Source organism: Somniosus microcephalus, chromosome 14 (genome assembly GCF_052327205.1).
Source record: "Somniosus microcephalus isolate GS21.2 chromosome 14, FLI_Smic_1.0, whole genome shotgun sequence".
Taxonomy (NCBI): Eukaryota; Metazoa; Chordata; class Chondrichthyes; order Squaliformes; family Somniosidae; genus Somniosus; species Somniosus microcephalus.
Window position 1 is genome coordinate 111,881,773 of NC_141000.1, and position 20,364 is coordinate 111,902,136.

A 20,364-nucleotide genomic window follows, 5' to 3' on the forward strand; every position below is an offset into this window, starting at 1 on the left:
CACCGGATGGATCGATGCCGTTCACCGGATGGATCGATGCCGTTTGCCTCAACCACTCCCTGTGGTCACAAACTCCACATTCTCACCACTCTCTCTAAAGCTGTATGAAAGGAAATGCCAAACGTTGCGCTATTTTGCCGAGTGCAGATTTACATGATGGGCTCTGTCACCATTCCACAGCCACGAATGGAGTCACGAAGACATGTGAAGCAGCAGCAACAATGCCGGAAAGTCACTGATCAATTGGAGGTGGGCTGCAGGTGGCCCCGGGGCGATATTTGATTACTGGCGGTATATTTAATGAGTGCAATAAATCCATAATTCAGGAAACACAATGGTTCTGAGTAAATTAGGAGGATTCTGCTCTCTGAGCACAAGGTACCAAGTAATGTAGCATTCCAGTTAATTGGCATGTGCGGCAGTGACTGTGAGCAATATGCAGCATCGCTCTTCGATTAGCTGTAAAAATATCATGGCAGGGGCTGTAAAATTAACCTTAAAAACATGCATAACTCATCTCCAGTACACTTAGGTTGCAAGAGAATCGATACGTCACTAAGACACATAAGATATATATCCAGTAAGATGGACAGGGTCTGGCTCTTTCCCTGTGACATGCAGTAAAAATGCAACTTGCTGATGCGCTGGAGCAGAAGCCACAAAAGAAAGTCACCTTTGAGGTCCTACCTCAGTGTAAATGAGCTGGGAAATCAAGAGCGATATGGATCATTAACAATCTTCCTTTCCTCCTGTAGTGTATGTAACTGTTCTACCTTTAAGAGAACTATTGTATGTAACCGTCCACCTTTAAGAGAGCTATTTTAGGTGTGGCACTACTTTAGCCTGGCTGCTGTATACGGTAATACCGACGGTGACCACACCGGTATATAAGTGCTGTGGCAGAATTTATTGGGCAGATTCGCCCTGACCTTCGAATAGTAAAGTCCTGTTTTAAGTTACTCTTGGAGTCTGTGCATTAATTAACTAAACAACCCACAGACTTTACAGTGGCGACGAGTCCGATCGTACCCTGCGGCAACAATACTTCCGAAGCAGTTAACGAGCGTCGAGAAGAGGCAACCGCCCTCGTCGTTCTGCTGGGAGAAAACTCGAGGCTGCAGAACTAGAAAGGAGGAAGAATTTAGAGACAAAGACTTCCATCAGCAACAGGCATTGACTGTCCCTTCTGCCACGGTGAGGCGTGAGCCGATCAGCACGAGAAGCAAGGCGGCCACGGTGACTGTGAGTAAGGGAAAGTAAAAAGAATAACCGGAGGATAAGGGCGGTGCACTCGACCACGGTCGAGGGGGAAAGGAGCCGGACAGAAGTCGGGTCCAGAGGCGCTGAGACTGGGGCAGCGTGGAGCAAGGAAGCCGCGGTACAGACAGGCTGGGGGACGCAACGGCGTCGTGAGACAGCTAGACCGCGACCGGCGAAAAAGGCCGGGCAGCGACCGAAGCCACGAAGCGCTGCGACCGGGAACATAGGCGCGGGAAGAGATAAACTCAGCCGCAGCCGGGGAGGGAAGCACCGGACTGCGAGAGGGCTGGGAGGCGCGATTGGGAGCCGAGCGAGCGGGAGAGGCAGAGCCGACCAAGGGAGACTGAGCGAGAGCCAGTCCAGCGGCTGAAACTGTTCTCCGTCAACGGGGTGTACCCAGCGCCGGTAGAGCCGAGCGAGCGGGAGAGAGACAGAGCCCGAGCAAGGGAGACTGAGCGAGAGCCAGTCCAGCGGCTGAAACTGTTCTCCGTCAACGGGGTGTACCCAGCGCCGGTAGAGCCGAGCGAGCGGGAGAGAGACAGAGCCCGAGCAAGGGGAACTGAGCGAGAGCCAGCCCAGCGGCTGAAACTGTTCACCGTCAACGGGGTGTACCCAGCGCCGGTTGCCCTGCCGAGAAAAGGGAAAGCACTGTAGCCGACGCGCAGGCTGTGAACCTGAAAGCCAGCGGTCGTCGCCCGTGGGGAAAGTGTACCCCTCCCGCCAGGGAAGAAATGTGGGAAGCCGCCATTAGGCGGGGAAGAAGACAGAAGTGGGAAACCGCCATTGAAGTGGGCGGGGAGAGAAGATAAGCGCGGGAAACCGCCATTTTCGCGGGAACCGCCATCTTGGAAAAAAAAAAAAAATTTAAAGAAATAATTCGTGGTGTTTATCAGGAAGAGAGGAAGATGCCTAAGCGTGGTAACATCAACGATTTTAATTCCGAGGTAGAAGACTGGGCCACGTATGTGGAACGCATTGAGATCTACTGTGAGGCCAATAAAATAGAAGAAGATGACAAAGCTATAACCTTGCTAAACTCAATGGGCGCGAAGACATACGGGCTCTTGAAGCATCTACTATCACCGGCTAAACCGGCGGATCAGACTTTCGATGATATTGTGGCTGTTCTGAAGGATCACTTGAACCCCACACCATTGATGTTGGCGGAACGATTCAAATTCTATGCGAGAACGCAACGGAAAGACGAAAGCAACGCAGAATACTTGGTCGAACTGCGTGGACTAGCGAAATACTGCCAGTTTGGAGGGAATCTGACAGAGGCATTGCGAGACAAGTTCGTGTGCGGATTGGCAAAGGAAGGAACGCAAAAGCGACTACTCGAAGAGAACGACCTTACACTTGACAGGGCTGTCCTTATTGCAGCATCGCACGAAGCCGCAGCGAAGGGAACTGTGGAAATGCAGCTAAAGACAGCGGCACTCAGTGTGGATCAAATTACCTCGACAACAGCAAAATGCTATCGTTGTGGGAAGACAACACACGACCAGAACCAATGCTGGTTTAAGAACCAGGAATGTAGGAAATGTGGCAAACTGGGTCACGTAGCTAAGGTATGCCGGTCAGGGAAGAAGACCAACAACCAAAGGACCAACAACCAAAGGAAGCCATCACAGGAAAAGTACAACAAGGTACACAAGGTGGCTGAGAAGAGTTCAGACGAACAGAATTCGGACTCAGACCCAAACGGCCAGGAGCTGGGTAGTCTGAGAATTCACAATGTGAGTAAAGAAGCTGACCTACAAACTATCTGGGTCATGCTAAAAATAGCTGGAGTCCAAGTGAAAATGGAGTTGGACACTGGATCAGCTCTATCAGTCATAAATCGAAGGGATTACCACCAGCTATTCTCACATATACCCTTAAGAGATACCAAGTTCGTATTGCAGACATACACGGGGCATAAAGTATACCCCATGGGAAAGATAAGAGTCAAGGTGAGAGATGGGGTAAAGAACACCCAAGAATGAACTTATACGTACTACCTGAGGGAGGACCACCACTTCTAGGATGGGAGTGGATCAAGAAAATAGACATGGAATGGCACTATCTAAAAGCCATAACGAGTGAGGACTCGGTGCAGACAATCAGCTCAGATTCTGAATCGGATGACGATAAGACCAACCCAAATGTGAAAGACAAGGCTAAAATGGACTTGCCGACTAAGGGTGGAAAAACGAAGGCATGCATAAAGGCTTATGCTCCAGAGAAGAACAAAGTTTCAGAACAGATCTCCACCGAACAACGACAACATAGTTTGACAGAGAATTCTGAGTCTGTTCAGTTTAAGGACATATCCATGACGGAAGAACACCGAGCTCGGACTCAACTTTATTTCAAATTACGACAACAATTAGAACAATTGAGTTACCATCTCGTACAAGAGATGAAAACAATGAAAAAGTTCTATGACACCGAATGGGAGAATCTGGAAAGACAACAGAAGCAGCTAGCTCAAGCAGAGAGCGACCATAGAGCCATCGTGACCAATCACTGATCACATCTCCCTTATGATGTTCAGGAGTTAGAATATTTGCAGAAAGAAGCAAATGAAGAGGAATCTTCAGGAAGCCAGGATTTTATTCCAGTTCTTCTCTACGACTCCTTACAAGCAGAGTTTGAGAAGTTGAAGGAACAGTATGAACAGGCCCAGGCTACAATCCTGGAGGGGGTTAACTCGGCAACCTCCGAAAAGCTAGTTTCAGTGGAAGCATATGAGCAACTAAAGGTTGAACATGAGCAAGAAGTCCAAAGGCTGCAGGAAATTCTTGATGAGCTCAAGGCCAAGACAGACTCATCGGTAGAAGTTCCATCCATAGATGAGAAATTAGAGGTGAAAGACATGGCAGAACATGAAAGTCAAGATGTCCAAGAACTCATAAAAATATTGAAGGAAACCCAAGACAAATATGAGGTGGCAATGACCGAGGTTCAACAACTTGAAGAACAGATTCAACTGGGAATTCTTTCAGTGAAAGAAAAGGCAACTGTAAGAAACACAGAGACTGTAAGAATGGCCCCTGAACATGAGCTAGAGAGCATCAAGGCGCAACTTCTCCGAGCGCTTAAAGCCAAAGTACAAGAGGGAAAAAAGGTGAAAGCATTGGAGGAAAATGTGGATGAAATGGAGAAGACTCTGATCCACAGGGTCCCCATGGAAGAGTTAACGGTCAGCCAACTCCTTCATATGCTGAGAGACAAGACTCTGCAATGGGAACCATTTGAACATGAGCTTCAATCTTCAAAGGGAAGGGGTTCGGAGCTCTCAAAAGTTTGGGGAATAGTTGAGGTTGCAACACAGATTTTACGGGGCTGCCGAAAGTACTCTGAATCACGTCAATGTGGACTACAGAATGTTGAAACAGCTGCTCCAGAAGAAGGATTGAATAGCCCGATCAATCAATCCCCGATGGAAGGGGAAGTATTGGAATCACAAATGAGGTCATTAGTGAAGGATTGGCAGGAAACCCAGGAAGAGCGGGATGAATATGAACGCATGAAGAAGTCTCTTCAGGAAAGATGTCTAGGGAGGGAACAACAGTCGGCTAACGTCCAGCTGGGTAAGGAAGAAGTAGCAGGCCCTCTCGCTAGACTAGCTCAGGACGACACCGAATATTACCATGACCTGTTGAGTGACACGGAATATTACGATGACTTGGTCTGCCCAGCTTGTGATGAAAACTCCCAAAGTGCAGAAATCAGGATGAAGCACTTAAAGTCTAAGGAACATAGGGAGATGGTGGCGCTACAGCTGGCAGCGGATAAGGGAGCCCCGATAGTCTCCAAGAAGCAGAAAAGAAAAAGACGAAGCAAAAGACGATAACCATCTAAATCATTATCACTTCTATCAGATCATGCACGTGGGCCCTACGAAGGGGGCCAAATCAGTTGGAAAGTAGGAAAAATTACCAAGGCAGTCCAGCTGTTTGTAAAAGTCAGCACTGCTGGTTCAGCAGGACGGAAGTTCAAGCTGTTAAGCCAAGGGAAAGACTATTGGATGAGTCACGCTAGAAATGTGAACCGGCTACACCACAGAGATGTTGTTCGGACCGAGTCAAGACCAGAGACTGAATCTGTGAACTGTTCCCGCAGAGACTGAATCTGTGAACTGTTTCCGCAGAGACTACCTCTGTGAACTGTTGTAACATGAAGTTGGATATGTTATGATGTTATGTTAATGGGGAATAAGTATGTTGTAAGCTAAAAAGGGAGGATTGTAGTGTATGTAACTGTTCTACCTTTAAGAGAACTATTGTATGTAACCGTCCACCTTTAAGAGAACTATTTTAGGTGTGGCACTCCTTCATCCTGGCTGCTGTATACTGTAATACCGACGGTGACCACACCGGTATATAAGTGCTGTGGCAGAATTTATTGGGCAGATTCGCCCTGACCTTCGAATAGTAAAGTCCTGTTTTAAGTTACTCTTGGAGTCTGTGCATTAATTAATTAAACAACCCACAGACTTTACACCTCCCACTTTGCAGTTAGGCCAAGGGAGGACATTCCAAATCCTAACCTGGCAACAACGTCTCCACTAACTTAAACGAGGGTGCTGAGCTATTGCATCCTCCTCAGTGCATGCTTCGATAAGTTGTTTCCTTAATATTTCAATTTGATGACAGAACTTTAGAAAAAAGTTAAATCTCTGATCCACTGCCTGAACAGTTGAGATTAGTCCTTCAGTATAATAGGCTGGTTCTAAAATAACACTCGTTAAGCAGCTGAAAGCATTCAACTCCATTAAACACGACCCATTTACTTCAGATTTACCTTGTTTCTTGCCCGTGTCATTTATAGTAACCTTGTGAAATTATAGCTGCCAAAAATTAAAAATAGCAGGAGGCAGGAGGCCTCTGTCGCCGATCAATACCTCAGGAGATCGGGTGTTGACGCCCCAAGATGCTGGGCTGGGAACTGGTAGAAAGCGGGATTTTTCTTTTCCCGCTTCTCAGCCATATTGTCTCCTGGACAAGCCAAGCCAAGATCATCCACAGACATGAAGGAAAGTGTATTGGACACCACAGTCGCAAGACATCGCAATGCTTCATTCCAGAGTCAGCTCGAACTCTAGATTGGCATGGCAAAAATGTAGCATTGGAGTAAAGCAAAATCACTTCAAACGGACACTATTATAGTGTAAATGTAGCTCAAGGCAGCCTCTGCCAATGACCTCTTAGTTACAGCTGCACGAGGAAGCACATCCCCTACCTTCTTTATACTTCTTTTACAACCTCTTTGTGAATTTTGTAGAAATCAAGGTGAGGATGCTTAGGCTATGGACTGGAAATCTTTCCCTTTCAGGCTCCCACTGTTAGCATCAAACAACAGGTCACGTATAGCATAATTAAATGGCGAGTAAAGTTCTTTCTCTGTGTCCTGTAAGATTTACAAAATTTGTGCATCTCCCCGAAGGTTATTATCGATAAAAGGGGCCCTGCGTGGACATTTTTGAATTAAAAAGGGTACCCAAGATGGCGTCCGTGCCTCGTGGCAGAAAGCCTACGGGTCTCCAAAATGGATTCTGCAGCGCAGACAGCTTGGGGGAAATCGAAACTAAGGCTGCAGGTTTCCTGTGAAAAGAACTTTGTGTTTTGGGACCCAGACAGACTGTGAATTATGTATTAGACCGAATTGGAGACAGATCTAAATTCAATGAGGCCTACAGTTAAAGCCATCAAACAGTCTGCATACATAATCAGAAACAGATTAAGCACATCCATCGAGGCTGGACAAGTCCATCAAGGACTTTCAGGACAATACGAGTCAATTATCGGGCCGGTAGATGCAATTACCGGCCATCTAAAAACCGTCAGTATAGATTGCTACCATTATTTTAACTAGCCCGCCAAAATTAAAACAAAGAACTAACCTGATTTGGCGCGCAGATAAGGGTTTTTCGATGAAGGTATAATTGAAGGCCCCCAGGTAGCAATAAAAAAAAAGAACTCCTGCTCTGCTCTCCTGCTGCTCTGCTGCTGTGCTGGTGTTGGTGCTGCCGCTCCCCGGCTCTTCGGCCCCTCGCCCTCGTGGCTGCCGCTCTTCCCCCGTCCCGCGCTTACCCCCTGGCCTTTGCCCGTGCCCTCTCCTACTCTATCTGGACTTGCCCCGGCACCGGGTCGGGCGAACACGGGCAATTCAGGCCAGGCAAAGCGGGACGCGACAAGGGGAGGAGGAGGAAGACCGCCAGAGGGAAGGCCAACTGAGGGTAGGCTTCGAATCATCGGGCCTTCAGCCTCAGCTGACCTGCGACTATCTTCATGCAAACTCAAGCTGCCAACGAAGGACCATCCCTGCAAGGTAAAGTACCCAAGCAGAGACTTTAACTTTGGGGTACTTGAACCTGGACAACGCCCTTGCAGTACCCGGAGCCGATGTGATGACGGCAGGCTCCAGAGAGCACCAAAAGCGAACCCCGAACCCAACCGCTGTTTTGAGTCTAACAAACCCTTTTGATTGGTGAGCATGAATTCTGATCCCTCATAGCTTAACCTAGTTAGGTGTAGGGGGTGGGATAAGGATAAGGGGATTGTTAAAATAGTTGTTTTCCCTCGATGTGCTGTGTGTTCCCCATTCCCTGTATAAGTATAGTATTATTACGACTCTCTTGTAATTTTGCCTGTGGAAGTGTACACTAGTAATTTTCCATAAGATTGTATCAAGTTTTCCTCTTCAATAAAATCTTGGTTTTGTTTGCATCCAACCACCATCCAACCAGTCTTCTCTGTATCGCTGCCTGTATCTAAGTCCAGTGTCCAGAACCCAGGGGGCGAGCGATTCGAACCGCCCAAAGAAGGTAGTCAGAGGCAAAGCTGACTGACCCAAACACGCCTGTGCAAAACCCCTTACAGTCCCAACAATATACCTCAGCCTCAACCTTAGAAGAGCACTCTCCCACTGTGACAATTTGCCATTTTTACCAATTAGTGCCAAGTTAGGGATGTACCGCTATACACAACTACATAAAATAATAAAGCAGCAGAGACTGAGAGTAACTTCAAGTGATCTTTACTGGGTAACTGGAACTTCGGCACTGACTATACAAATCAATACGCGTCTGTTATATACGCTCGCAACTAAGGATGTACATCCGCAAAACAAAGTAGTCCCTTCAATGTTGTATACATTACACTTCCTCCCCCTTTAGTTTAATAGTATATTAACGCAAAATTTCTATAATTAACATACAGAGCCTGTCTTTACAGTAACAAAATTCAACTTCCAACATAACATTTTATTTTGTCAACAGCCCTTTTACAAGTCAAGTCTCTGGGGAGGCCTCCTCTGCCTCTCTGGGTAACGTCTCTCCAGACTCTTTTGCTTTGGGGAATGAGACTGTACAGGTACAGGTGCATCAGATGAACTATCAGCACAGGTAGAGCTCTCAGCTGTGGATGAGGCTGGTGCTGATGCTGATGAATCAGGAGTGTCCGTTTCCATGTCAGATGAGTCTGGGCGAGGTATAGGGGTGTTTTTCACCTGAACATCCAGAATTTGGTCCACATGACGTCTCAAAATGTTCTCTCCCACATCCATTGTATACATCAGTGGTCCCTCTCTTGTGGATATTGTCCCTGGTTGCCACTTTTCCGTCCAGAAATCACGAGCAAGGACTGACTGTCCCACACTGAAGCTTCTTGTTGGCTTAGCATTCAAATGTTTGAACTGTTTGTTCTCTACATCACGACGTACATTCGGTTTAAGAAGGTCCATGCGAGATCTCAGGTTCCTGTTCAGAAACATCATCGCTGGAGTCTGATTAGTGGCTGCGTGTACTGCGTTCCGATAAGCAAAGAGGAAATTGTCTATCTTGTGTTGCAGTGGTAGACTCTCGCTGTACATTGTTTTGATGGCCTTCTTGAAAATCTGTACAAATCTTTCTGCCAAACCATTTGTAGCTGGATGGTAATGGGCAGATGTGTAGTGCTTGATTCCATTTTTCCTCATGAAACCTTGGAATTCGTCAGAGACAAATTGTCGTCCATTGTCTGTGCAGATTTGTTCTGGTTGGCCATTTCTAGCGAACATGGTCCTCAGAACTGAAATGGTCTTTTAAGATGTGGTTAATTTCATTTTAATGACCTCGGGGCATTTGGAATGTGCATCTACTGCAATCAAGAACATGGAGTCCATGAACGGTCCAGCAAAGTCGATGTGCACACGTTGCCATGGTGATGAGGGCCATTCCCATGGATGGAGAGGGGCTTGTGGTGGTGCGTTCTGGACCTTTTGACATCCTGAGCAGCTCTTTGTCAGGTCCTCAATCTGTTTGTCAATTCCCGGCCACCACACGTAACCACAGGTAAAGCTTTTCATCTTTACCGTACCTAAGTGGCCTTCATACAGTTCATCTAGCACGCGGTTATGAAGCTTGGGAGGAATCACAACTCGTGAGCCGCACATCAGTGTTCCCCGACACACTAATAACTGCCCCCTCCTAGCTGAGAATGCTGGAAACAATGAGTCACCATGCGCTGGCCATCCCTTCACAGTGATGTCATAAACTTTTGACAATGTAGGGTCATTGCGTGTTTCTCTTTCAATGAGGGAGTTTGTCACTGGTAGCTGCTCAACTATTGTTGTGTGAAATACCTCTGCTGAGTCAACTGTTGTAGTTCTCTCTGAGGTCGGCAGTGGTAAACATGACAAACCATCGGCATTGCCATGTTGCTTGGTCCCCTTGTATTCAATGTCATACAGGTGAGCCCCTAGGAAGAGTGACCATCGCTGTAGCCGTTGTGCCGTCATCACTGGAACGCCCTTCCTTGGGTTGAAGATTGAAATGAGAGGCTGGTGGTCAGTTAACAGTGTAAACTGTTGACCATACAAGTAGTGGTTGAATTTCTTGACTCCCCACACAAGGCTGAGGGCCTCTCGGTCAATCTGGGCATAATTGCGTTCAGCTGTAGTCAATGATCTTGAGGCAAAGGCTATTGGTCTTTCTGAGCCGTCTGGGAACTTATGTGACAACACGGCACTAATGCCATGGGGTGAAGCATCACATGCCAGTCGAATAGGTAAGGATGGGTCAAAGTGAGCTAGCACCTCTTCTGAAGTAATGAGTCTTTTACTCTCTTGAAAAGCTTGTTCACAGCTGTCACTCCACTTCCATTGTGACCCTGTCTGTAGCAGTGCATTTAGTGGATGTAACACTGTGGATAGGTTGGGCAAGAACTTTGATAGTAGTTCACCAGTCCAAGATATGATCTCAACTGAGACACATTTTCAGGTGTTGGTGCATTAATCACAGCTTCAATCTTGTCTGGAGACTTGTGTAAACCGTCCTTGTCAATCACATGTCCACAGTATGAGATTTCCTTTTTGAAAAACTCACACTTGTCTCGGTTCGCTCGGAGCCCATACTCCCGTAACCTGATGAGCACCTGTTCGAGGTTGGAAAGGTGGTCATTGTCATTCTTGCCAGTAATGATGATGTCATCAAGATAGCACTGAGTACCTGGGATCCCCTGCAGGACTTGGTCCATTGCCCTTTGTCAGATTGCAGGAGCTGATGCTATTCCGAATACCAGCCGATTGTACTGGTAAAGGCCTTTGTGCGTATTTATTGTCAGGTACTTCTTTGATGCATCATCAATTTCCATTTGGAGATAGGCCTGGGCCAAGTCAATCTTTGTGAAGCGTTCCCCTCTTGACAGGGAAGCAAAGATGTCCTCAATGCGAGGCAATGGGTACTGTACTGTGTGGAGGACTGGGTTAACAGTCACTTTAAAGTCTCTGCAGATGCGCACTTTTCTTGGCTTTCCTGGTTTTGTGCTGGAGGTTTTCTTCATCACTGGAACTATAGGTGTGGCCCATTCACTCCAATCCACCTTTGACAGGACCCCTAACTGCTCCAAGTTCTCCAGCTCTGCTTCTACTGAAGGGCGAATTGCATAAGGCACTGGTCTGGCCTTGTGGAACTTTGGATTTGCATTCTCCTCAATCTTAATTTTTGCTTTCATGCCCTTAAGTGTTCCTATTCCCTTCTTGAACACTTCCTGAGAGTCAGAGAGTATTTGTGACAGTCTCACAGGAGTGGCGTTGCTGTCCTCCTTTGCTGACACAAACAGTGCTTGGATGGTGTGCCAATCCAACTGTATTTTCCTGAGCCATTCGCGTCCCAGCAATGGTGGTCCTCCATTTTTCAGTGCATAGATGTTCAATTGTGGTATTTTTTTTCTTTGTATGTCACTGTCACTTTTATTTTACCTTTGGGGCACACTCTTTGTCCTGTGTATGTCTTTAACAGTACTTTAGTTGGCCTTAGCCGTATGTGTGAAAACAGTCGTTTGTAGTCATGTACAGAGATCACTGTTAAAGCTGAGCCTGTGTCCAACTCCATTTTCAGCCTAACTCCTGCCACTTCTGGAGTAATCCATATTATTCTGTGATCCCCTGTCTCTTTCACACTGTGTAGTTTTAGACAAGCCAGATCCTCTTCCTCTGAGTCTGTGTCACTTTTTTCTTTATCTGAATTGTCTTCAGTCACGTGGTGTACCTTCTTGTACCTATCTTTGAAAGGTTTCTTGTTTTCAGTCACTTGATGTACCTTTTTGTTACTCTGTATTGTATCAGTTTTCGGCTTCTTATTTGCTTTGCAGACTCTTTCAATGTGCCCTTGTCTGCCACATTGTCTGCAGTCTTGGTCTTTAAACCAACAGTTATTGTGGTCATGTGACATTTTGCCACAGCGATAGCACTTCTTTTCTTGTTTCAGTGACATTTTATTCGTTGAATATTCCAGGGATTTTTGTTGAATTTCTAATGTGCCACATGCTGCTGCTTCCATTGATATTGCAATACTGAGAGCCTTCTCCAATGCGAGGTCTTTTTCAGACAGGAGCTTCTTTTGTGTGCTTTCACTTTGCATGCCACACACAAATCTGTCCCTCAATGCGTCTGATAAGCCCACTCCAAATTGGCAATGTTCTGATAATTTGCGCAACTTTGCCAAATATTCAGAAATGCTTTCATTTTTGCTCTGGTTCCGTTTATGGAATTTAAATCTTTCAGCTATGAGCAGTGGTTTGGGGCTTAAATGGTCTTGGAGTGTGTCCACTATTTGTTTGAATGTTTTGTTTGCTGGCTTTTCAGGGGTTAATAAACTACGTAGCAGCCCGTATGTCTTTGCACCCATAACATTCAGCAAAACAGTGGCTTTCTTTTCTACCTCCATTCCGTTAGCCTCACAGTACAACTCCACTCTTTCAATGTAAGTTGCCCAGTCTTCAATGCTGCTATCAAATGCTGCAATCGTGCCAATCATCGCCATTTTTTTTTCCAAACCTGTTTTTCTTTCTTTACTAGTTAGCTAGTGTCATGCAAGTCCTGTGCACTTTTCACTTGACTTACGTATACCCTGCCTAGCTTAGCAAGTGTGCTCCGTTTTCTCTACCTTCTCGCTCCTTTCTTCCAAGTTTCGGTGTCCTCTGGATGCGATGCCAGAATAGGAAGACATAGGTTCATAGGGCTAGATTTTCAGTGTTGGCAGAGTAGGCTAGAGTGTTTTGGGCGCTATGCGTGTAGCGCCCTGGGCGCTGAAGTTAGCGCCCCGCCCCAATAAGTAGCCCCCGTTAGCGCGGGAAAGTTCTAGCGGCTTCGCCCAAGAGGTTGGTGGAGCGCTAAAAGATGCGTTCCATCTAGTGAAGCTTTAGGCGCATCAAGCTTCGGTGGAGCGCACCACCCTGAGCGGCTGGCGTCAGAGCGTAAGGACTGGGCACACACTCTGGGGTGCGCTAATTAAGGGCTCTTAAAGGCATGCATGTGTTTGTGTGAGAAGTGCAACGTCTGGCTCTGCATGTGTTGTGTGGAAGTATCCAGTGTGTTGTTGTGAACGGTGTATTTATGTTTCCGGCCACCACATTCCTCCTCCTCCTCCTCCTCCTCCTCCTCCTCCTCCTCCTCCCAGACGTTGCCTTTCAAAAAAACACATGCACCCTTTAAGAGCTCACTGGCACCAGAGTGTGTGCCGTGCGCTGCGCCCGAGCTCGGGTGTTGCGCTCTCCACCGCCAGCTTAGCGCCTAAAGATACTAGTGGAACGCCTCTTTTAGCGCTCCACCAACCTCTTAGGGCGAAGCCACTGAATTTCCAGCAACGGGGCGCTACTTTGGGGCGGGCGCTAACTTCAGGCGGGCGCTAAGCTTAGCGCCCCAAAACTGTCTATACTGAAAATCTAGCCCATAATTCTCGTCGCCAATTTGTTGTGTTTGTACCGCTACACACAGCTACATAAAATAATAAAGCAGCAGAGACTGAGAGTAACTTCAAGTGATCTTTACTGGGTAACTGGAACTTCGGCACTGACTATACAAATCGATACGCGTCTGTTATATACGCTCACAACTAAGGATGTACATCCGCAAAACAAAGTAGTCCCTTCAATGTTGTATACATTACACTTTTATGTAATGTCATTTCAACAAGGAAATAGGACAAGTCTGTACAAGCCTTTACAATCAGGTCTCGGTCTTGGCTGGACTTGAATCCATATATCAGCGGTGGAAGGCTGGCATCTAATCCATTGCACCAACCATGCCCCTCAGATACACTCTTAATGGTGCAGTGACATTAAAACTACAATATTGTGGGGGAAACATCCTAATTTGTGCTGGTTAAGACACTATGGGGGGAAATTCATTATAGCCCAGGAATGGGCAGTAACTTGGGAAAAGTTTGAGATTTAGCGGCAGGCGCTAATGAATCTTGCTGCATGCAAAATTCAGTCTTATCACTCAAAGAAAGGATGGGAGCACTAAATCAAGCACTAATGGCCTAGCTCAGTGGCGTTAGACTCAAAGCGCAAAGCAATTTCAGGTGCAGTCTAATCACAAGTCATCATTGCCACAGGCTCTTTCCAGTTCTTAAAGGGGAGGTTCATTGATACTGCATAACCTCATTCTCAGCATTGCTGGTTCTGCAGCTGTCTCAGCAAGCATCAGAAGGCCAAGGAGAAGGAACACTGAAGGAGGTGTCATTATGGCAGATCAACGGCCCAGGGAGAGTGCTCGCAGATTCTGCAACCAAGCATTGGAGATGTTGGTCTTCACAGTGGAGAGACAGAGGGCGGTGCTGTACCCGACAAGTGGCAGGAGGCCCTTGCCGCAAGTCTTCAGCACCATGTGGAGGGAGGTTGCCCAGCAGGTCTCGGGCAGCACTGTGGTCCCCAGGAAGAAATTTAACGACTTCACTCGGGTGGTCAGGGTGAGTCAATGCTTCAACAAATGCTACATACCACCATTTGAATCACTGTCTTCGCACACTGCCCAAAGCACCACACCCCCAGCACTCACCCACCAACAATCTCCACCTACCAACACTCACACCCACAGCTCATACCTTGCACACAATCTCTCAAACACATTGCTCCACACTCATTCACACACTTTCCTCTCTCTTGGAGGCCAAGGTCGCTCACAACAGGAGGGAGCAGGAGCGCGCAGGCGGGGGACAACCTTACACTCAACCACTTTCTGAGCTTGAGGAAAGAGTGCTGCAAGTCATTGGGTGCCAGGTGGTGGGCACCGTGGCCACCGGCGACGTTGACCCCCTGGGGACAACAACGGTATGTTCATCCCTATTCCTTCTTCTCCCATTCCACTTCCCCCTCACCCCACAAGCCTTTCCCACTTTCCAGCTAATCATGCTGTACGCATGCCTGTCTCCCTTCCTGCCCCCCTCCTCTCACCTTACCCCGACTCTTGTGCCTTTATGCTTCCAGGTAATGAGCAAGCAGCTGAGCAGCCTGTCCCTGAGGGCACCGCAGAGAGCGAGGCAGGAGAAGAGGAGGAGGAACGCACCGCGTCACTGCATGTCTCACCCGCAGGCCCCAGCTCAGATACTGGCACTACGTGTTCTTTAGATGCTAGTATGGTAGCAGGATCTGCACAGGGTGATGCACCGGGGACGAGCGGGCTGCAGCAAGGCCAGAGGGAAAGGGTAGCTCGGGGGCCAGCTCCCCGGAGGGCGAGTTTGTGCACGAGTTCTGCTGCACAGGACTCAGATGAGGACCTTGGTGGGGAGGCCTTTAGAAGAAGGGTGATTGCCATGCAAAGCGAGATGATAGGTGCAATGGCAAGGGTGCCCGAGAGCCTGTCGGCAATGGTAAGGAGCATGGAGGAGTCCGCCTCCAACATTGCACAGAGTTCTGCGCACACCATGGAGCCCATCATTTGCAGTCTACAAAGGATGGTGACCTCCCAGAGAGACCGTGGCGACCCAGACCTGGTGCCATGTGTGATTGGTGATGTCGCAGCTTCCATTGCAGCACAGGCGGAAGCCACGCAACGTCTTAGTGCTGTAATGCAGTCTATGCTTGGTGCCATCGATTCTCAGACTGCTCTCATGCAGTCTCAGCTTGATGCCACGCTAGCTCTGATTGCTGCCATCATGGCTGGGTCTACCACCGTCGACCGGGGCTTTCACGGTGCTCCAGCAGATTGGTAGTGATACTGCCCCGGGGGAGTGGGAGTGGGTTAGTGGAGCAGGAACCTGCTGTCCTCTCTCAGGATGACAGCATTCCTGCTCCCACCACTGCCACTCCGCCATTGCCCTTGTCGCTGCCTGTCATCCAGCCAGCCCAGACTGCTGCCGCCCATGCTAAGGTGGCGCAGTCTCCAGCCGGGCCTTCCAGGCCCAGAGCTGGTCGAGGGCATTCTGCAAGGCCATCTGAAGTCTCCGGCACGGACACTCAGCAGCCCTCCACCAGCCGTGCTGCAGCCACTGGGCCAACACTTCGTAGGAGCACTAGAGTAGGCAAAGGCACAGTAACGAGAGGCACTAAGGGATTGCACAAGGGTAAATAGCTAATATTGTTGTCATAAATATGTGTTCACTGATTATTGATAAATTTATTAATTGGCTTTGGATGATTTTGTGGTGTCTCTCATTTCAGCTTTGTGCTGTGATATGGCCTGCAACAGGGATGAAATGATGGGGATGTGGTGAGCAACGGGGATCTGGGGTTTAATTTATTGGAACCGCAGTCTGATAAGGCGGTCACGAACCGTCCTTCCAGAAGGCCGATCGAATGGCTGCCTCCTCCCTCGCTCCTGTTCCTCCTCCTCCTCCTCATCTTCCTCTTCCTCCTCATCCTCCACCTCCTCCTCCCCCTCCTCTCCCTCTTCCTCCTCCTGAGGTGGTCCCACAATCCCTGGTGGCAAGGGCTGGGCCCTCATGATGGCCAAGTTGTGGAACATGCAGCAGATCACCAGGAAATGGGACACCCGCTCAGCCGAGTACTGGAGGGCTCCTCCTGGGCAGTCAAGGCAGTGGAACCGTTGCTTGAGCAGGCCAATGTTCTGCTCAATGGTGTTCCTCTTGGCAGCATGGTTCTCATTATATGAGTGCTAGGCAGGAGTGTTGGGGTTGCGGAGGGGAGTCATGAACCAGGTGGAGAGCGGATAGCCCTTGTCTCCGACCAGTCAGCCGCGGGCTTGATGTGGCAGCTGGAAGAGTGCTGGCACACCGGTCTGGTGCAGGATGAAGGCATAGTGGTTGCTGCCAGGATAGTGGGCATTCACATTGAGGATTCACTGTGTGTGGTCGCACACCAACTGCACATTAAGTGAATGGTATCCTTTGTGGTTACAGAAGATCTCAGGATTGTTATGCGGTGCCCACAAAGCCACGTGGGTGCAGTCAATGACGCCCTGCACCATGGGGGATCCCGCCATCCTGGCAAAGCCACATGCACATTTGTCCTGCTTCTCTCTGGTGATGGGGAAGTAAATGTAGTCCAATCTCCTACTGTAGAGAGCCTCTGTGACTTCCCGGATGCAGCGTTGGATGTGAACTACGAGATGTTCGCTATATTTCCTGTTGCAGACTGGAAGGATCCGCTGGCGAAGAAATTGATGGTGATCTTGACTGCCACTGAGAGAGCCGTGGTCGTCCTGATCTGAGGCTCGAGGTCTGGTTGCAGGAGGTGGCAGAGTTCAGTGACCACCTCCTTGTTGAAGTGGAGACTTCTAATGCACTGCTCCTGGCTTAAATGGAGGTAGAAGAACTGCTCTCGGAATACCCTCGGAGGGTAAGGCCTCCTGTTGAGAGCCCTGATGGCCCTCCTCCTCCCTCTGGCCACATGTTCCAATCTTTCTCTCTGCCTCCGCTCCTGCCGCAGTAGATCCTGGAGGGCGAGGTCAACTGCCAGTATAGCCCCCATTAATGTAACGATGTGTAGCACTTGGAAATTTTGTCAGAATAAATGTAACAAATTTTTAATAGCCACAACACTCCTGATACTAAAGAACCTTTAAATGACTGAATTAAACTGTTACATAATCGCAAACTGACAAGGAAGCAGTGAAACAGCATTAACATGACAGCTGCAACTCATCCCTTTAAATAGTGCCCCTGGAGCTGCCATCTGCCTGCTTCACGCCTCCTCTCCCTGTCATTGTCGGAGCGAGGTGCTAAGGTAGGGGGCAATAATCAATTTGCCAGATCGGGCACTCAGTGAGCGTTGCATGCTCACTGACGTCACAATCTGCCCGGCACTAAAGCCCCAGGTGCTAACTGTTAGCAGCGGCACTAAGGGGCGACTGGATTTGGCGTGTAGGGCTGGATTCGTCTCGCCCCGGCACTACATCATTAGCACCTCATTAGCGGCCCCGCCAGCCACTAAAGGGAAGTGCTTAGCAACTGAATTTCTCCCCCTTTCACCAGTTTTGGAACGTAAAATGCATTACTTGCTGCCAGGGGTGAATGATGCACGTTGTGTTATGTAAACATCTTAATTTACTGCCAGTGTCAGCCATGGCTCAATGGGTCGCATGCTTGCCTCTGAGTCAGAAGGTTGTAGGTTCAAGTCCCACTCCAGAGACATGAGCAGAAAAATCTAAGCTGACACTCCAGGACAGTGCTGAGGGTGAGTTGCATTGGCGGAGGTGCTGTCTTTCAGATGAGATGTTAAACCAAGGCCCCGTCTACTCACTCAGGTGGGCATAAAAGATCCCATGGCATTATTTTGAAGAAGAGCAGAGGAGTTATCCCCGGTGTCCTGGCCAATATTTATCCTTCAATCAGAATAACAAAAACAGATTATCTGGTCATTATCACATTGCTGTTCGTGGGAGCTTGCTGTGCACAAATTGGCTGCCACGTTTCCCACATTACAACAGTGACTACACTTCAAAAGTACTTCATTGGTTGTAAAGCATTTTGGGATGTCCTGAGGCCATGAAAGGCGCTATATAAATGCAAGCCTTTCCTCTTTTTCCTTTCAGGAGTGAGAACCATTAAGTGCACAATTACAATAATCAGACTTTGGCCTAGAAATTCAGTTTGGGGCGGCCAGCTCGCTCGCGCCCAGAAAGTACCGCTGCGCGCGGAGCCACTTGCGCCCGCCGGAAATTCAGTTTCAGCGCCCCAACTCGAAGGTGGCTGCTATTCAAGGGTTTCGGCGCCCCCGCTTGGGGCGCTGAAACTGAATATCGGCGCGCTAGGTGCCACAGCGCCACCCGCTGCGGAGCGGCAGGCTGCGGTACTGCAGGCCTTCCTCTCTTAAGGGGGAGGTGCCTGCAACAGCGAGATCGCCGCTCGCTAGTGCCAGCAAATGAGCCCGGCACCACGGAGAAGTGCCGGGCTCCCGGAAAAAAGCTGGCAATGCCGCGGGGGGGGGGGGGGTGGAGGAGGCCGGGGAAGGAGGTGCGAGCAGGCGGCCGCCGAAAAAGCGGCCGACCGCACCTCCGCCTTAACTCGCCCCACTAACGCTACAGGACGACCCCGTTTTCTGATCGCTGTTTGCGGCCGCTGCGGAAGAGGCGGCCGCAACTAAATATGGCGGTCGGGCCGGTAGTGGGGCGGTAGCGGGGCACTGCGCACACCGATGATGTCATCGGTGGCGGCGCAGCGCTACTGGCTAACGCCGCCATTACCGCAGCGCTGAATATCGGCGAAAGCTCAGCAAGTGGCGCAAAAGCCCTCTTTGGGCGAAAACTGGGCGCAAAGCCTACTGAATTTCTAGCCCTTTATCTCTTAAACAAGGAAATGAGGCATCTGACAAGAATTACAACAGTTGAAATGATTGGAATGTGCAGTCCAATTGTCCAGCAAAAAACAAAGTTTGCTTCATGGAATATTACTTTAAAATAAGACTAGATAATAAGACCAGACGTATAAACCAGCCAGAAATAAATTTTAAATCAGATAACAGAGAGAACTTCTTCCTGAGAGGATGGTGAATGTTTGGGACAATCTGTTAGGCAGCGTAGTCAGGGCAAGGATTTCAAGGTGTTCCAAATACATTTGCATGCTAGGCTAGAAGTTTGCTAGCCCCCTTACCTCTGAGTCAGAGGGTCATGGGTTTGATCGCACTCCTGGACTTGAGCGCATAATCTAGGCTGACACTTCAGTGCAGTACTCAGTGCTGCACTGCCGGAGTTGCTGTTTTTTTGGATGAGATAAAATCAGGCCCATTTCAGTCAGTGCGGGTAGAAACAGAAGATCCCATGGCACTATTTAACAGTGAGGCGTTCTCCTGGTGTCCTGACAAATATTTCTTCCTCCGTTAAAAACAATTTATCCGGTCGTTCATTTCATTTGCATTTTGGGGCCGTGCTGTGCTCAAATTGGTGTTTGCCTCCAAAACAACGGTGACTATACTTCAAAAAGCAACTTACTGGCTTTGAAATGTTTTGGGATGTACTGAGAACATGATAAAGTGCTGTATTACATAGAATTTACAGCACAGAAACAGGCCTTTTGGCCCAACAGGTCTATGCCTGTGTTTATGCTCCACACAAGCCTCCTCCTACTCTAATTACTTCATCTCGCCTTAATGACATATCCTTCTATTTCTTTCTCCCTAATGTGCTTATCCAGCTTGTATTGATTTCTTTGTGGGTTCAATGACGAGACATTTATGAAAGAGAATGAGTTTTAATCTAAAGTCTGTTCAACTCTTTTTAACAGCTTTACAGGAGACATCATGCTAGTGATGCATCTAGAACGAAACTGAAACTAAACTCAACTGCTTGTCTCTCACATGACCTCTGCTGGTCAGGCATAAGTAATCAATACATGCAATTATGCTGGTAAGGCATGATAATCAAACAGGCAAATAACATCACTATTTGCTGATATCATTA

The 20,364-nt window shown here is 48.4% G+C and overlaps 1 protein-coding gene across 1 annotated transcript in view; it reads right to left on the reverse strand.

Annotated features, from left to right (window-relative positions):
* The window catches only part of LOC147107845 (cell adhesion molecule DSCAM), a 745,787-nt gene that overhangs the window by 627,605 nt on the left and 97,818 nt on the right, over positions 1-20,364 (reverse strand). The gene's annotated exons all lie outside the window — the stretch shown is intronic.